Genomic DNA, 3,008 nt, shown 5'->3' with positions numbered 1-3,008 from the left:
CAAAGGGGCACTGGCTGTGAAGACTGAATCCTTGGTCACAGGGAACCCCCGAACCGCCAGCAGGGACTTGGCTCCGACCTCCGGGCTGCAGCAGCAGGTGGGGCAAGGTGCAGTCACTGCCGTGGGCAGTGGGCTGACCGGGTGGAAGCTGGAGCAAAAGTGGCTACCGAAGGTCCCAGGGGCGCGCCAACCTTAACACACTGGTTTCTCGGCACCTGTGCCAGACCCGAGCTGTCAGCGCGTCAGTGTTACCCTGTGACAACACCGGCGGCCTCATCCTCGCTCCCCCAGGGCTTCAGAGACCAGTACCTCGTTTGTTTGCTTTTTGCTTGTTTCGTTTTCGTGTAAAGTGGGTTTATTTCGGCACCTCCCTTCTCCTTTACACACATGTATTTTCTAACACGGGTTACTATTTCCGTCTGTTTTGCGTGGACGGCATGTCTGCTAGCCTCACCGTCGGCTTTCCCTTGCTGTTTGCTGCTACCTGGCAAACAGCTCGCGGAGGGAGCATGAAGCGAATTTAACTTCTTTCTCAGCACAGCTTCACTTGGGTCCGGTCTTGAGTGCCAGGTTCTCCTCCTCCTCTTTCTCAAAGCCGGAGCAGACGAGAGACGTGCCCCTGGGGTAGCGGGCGCAGCACTTGCGAAGCTCCTGGATCACGGCCTGGCACTTGGCCTCCAAGTAGTTGTTGGCCTGCAAACACTTCTGAATGTCACAGGCTTGCTTCTGGCACGGGTCTTTCTGCCGCATGTCCGGAGAAGTGGCGTTTCCCTGACGACTGCGACCAGCTAGGCTGACGATTCCAGGCCGGCGACCCGAGGGCGCTCGGGAGGAGGCGGGCGCATCCCGGGCGGGGTCCGCAGCGGGGCAGGAGGCGCGGCCGGGGGGTCGGGGGCCGGGCCGCGGCCGGAGAGGTCGGGGGAGCCGGGGCTGCGGCCGGGGACAGAGCAGAATAAGGGGACCCTGACGGTTTAGGACCAGAGGCCGCTGTGCGCGGCGATGTCGCCCCAAAGAGCTGTGCGGGCCGCGCCGGGCTCTCCCCAACGGCCGTGCCAAACGGGCGCCAGCACCGCGCACACGCCGCCGCCCGGCGGTCCAGCCTTCCACCCGCCCCGCGTCCACCCTCCCGGCGACCAACCGCCCCGCGGCCGCCCCCACCCGCCGCCGGCTCCTCACCGCACACCGCGCGGGGCCTCCGGGAAAGACGTCTCCGGGCGACGATCTTCCCTAGCACGCGCACCTGTGCGGCCAGCCGGCCAGCTCGCGGGTTCTCACGCCCCTTCGCTAAGCATCACGGGCAGGCTGGACTTCAACCCGGAGGACTTCAACCCGAGAGCCCGGGCCCGAGATTGATGTCTGGAGCCTGGTTCATTGCTTGTTTGTTGTTTGCTTTTGTTTTGTTTTTAACTGAAACAGCAGCACCAGGGAAGCAGAGACGGGTGCAGTCAGCCTGGGCCACTTGATGAGTTTCAAGGTTAAGAAAAGAAGGCTGGGAGATTCCTGAAGAATGACATCCAAAGTTGGTGTACTGGCCTCAGTACAGCCCCCCCCCACCACCACCACCACATAAACTACACACCCACATCCTCAAGAAGGACAGGTGCATAGAAATAAAAACTCTTGGCTCTGCGGCTGAAGCGATGGCTCAGAGCTTGAGGGCACAGAGTTGAAGGCACTAGCTGCTGCTGCAGAGCCCCAAATTCACTTCCGGCACCCACCTGGCAGGCCACAACCGTGTGTCACTGCGCAGCGCTCCCCCCCCCATGCGTGTGGTGCACGAGCATTCACACAGGCCAAACAGCCGCGCACAAAAGATAAATGGAAACTGAAGTTCCAGGAGGTAGGTGCTCCAGATCCATTGAGTCCTCCCAACACTCCACCTTGAACAGGGGCCTGGGCGCTCCACCCTTCCCTGACAAGCTATTGACGGTTTTTCTTCAGGGTAAATTGCTCTGCTCCGGTAACTGACCCTTCACAGAGTCTCATCCCCACAACTGCAGGTAAACCCAGTGAGTCCCAGGAAAACAAACCCACGAAGACATGCAGAGGTCGGAGGAGGAGGGGAAAATGGGCAGGATGAGTGTATACGGATATCAGACTGTCAAAGAATAATCAATGTTTTTTAAAGAACGGCACCAGAACCACGTGTGGTCTTTTGTGCTTGGTCTGGCTGCTGAACTGCAGAGGCGTCCCTTAACCCCCTGGCTCTGCAGCTCTGGGTGGCCTCTCCAGGGACCTCCATCTTCCCATGCTGACTGTAGCAGGCAGGGAGCCATCAGGTCCCCAGGGAGGGGCTGACCCCTGAGTCCTGCCAACTTGTCGAGAATCTCGGAGGCCACCGGCCTGCCTGCCACGGCCTTTCTGGGGAACTGGCGCCTGGTGAAGGCGGTGGCCACGGGGGACACTGATGGGCACGCCTGGCTCTGGAGCTTCCCACCCTGCTGACTCCCAGTCTACCCTCCGCCTGCTGCCGCCCCCTCCCAGGCCCGTCCTCACCCCAGTCTGCTCCTGAAGGGCTGACTGCATGCTGGCCTGACCCTGAGACCCCAGGGCCTTGTGGCTGCCTGAATGCTCCTGACAGATTGGGCAGCCCTGCTGTCCGGCGCCACACTCCTCTCTCTCACTCTCACAGGTGACTTCAGGCAGAACGCCTGGACACAGTGGAGCAGGAGGCAGTTGAGCATTCCTTCACCCTGTCTCCCTGCCTCACTGACCGGTTCTCAGGTCAGTGCCGGGCGGCCATTTCCATTCAGGCTCTAGAAGAGAATAAATCAACTCTCAGGAAGGTCCTGAAGCTTCCAAGACTCATGAGGCCCCTCCTCGCGGTTCTATGAGCAGCAGCCATTCCTTTAGTCACCCTGGTTTTATGAGCAGCACACTAAACTCACTGCTTCAGAGGCTAGTCTCGGGCGCAGCCGCTTTTTGGTCTACTGTGGTGTCCTGTCATTTGTTGCGATCTGTGACTCACTTCATCATAACCCTTCTGTATGGCTGTTATTACTCTGGTT

At 60.1% G+C, this 3,008-nt stretch overlaps 1 long non-coding RNA gene across 2 annotated transcripts; it reads right to left on the bottom strand.

The window, feature by feature from the left end:
- Positions 1 to 313: 313 nt before the first annotated feature.
- Positions 314 to 3,008, bottom strand: LOC129684386 (uncharacterized). 2 transcript variants are annotated; one of them, XR_008721319.1, is made up of 4 exons: positions 2,889 to 3,008; positions 2,497 to 2,756; positions 1,177 to 1,500; positions 314 to 930 (listed from the first exon to the last, which is right to left on the bottom strand). It is a non-coding gene; the product is annotated as an uncharacterized LOC129684386 (long non-coding RNA). The 2 variants fall into 2 exon arrangements; XR_008721318.1 differs by having other exon boundaries at positions 2,497 to 3,008.

The sequence above is a fragment of the Psammomys obesus genome, unplaced genomic scaffold, assembly GCF_907164565.1.
Source record: "Psammomys obesus unplaced genomic scaffold, mPsaObe1.curated_primary_1811, whole genome shotgun sequence".
Lineage (NCBI taxonomy): Eukaryota > Metazoa > Chordata > Mammalia > Rodentia > Muridae > Psammomys > Psammomys obesus.
The sequence above is the reverse complement of the archived record's forward strand: the minus strand, read 5'-3'. Positions and strand labels throughout refer to the sequence as shown.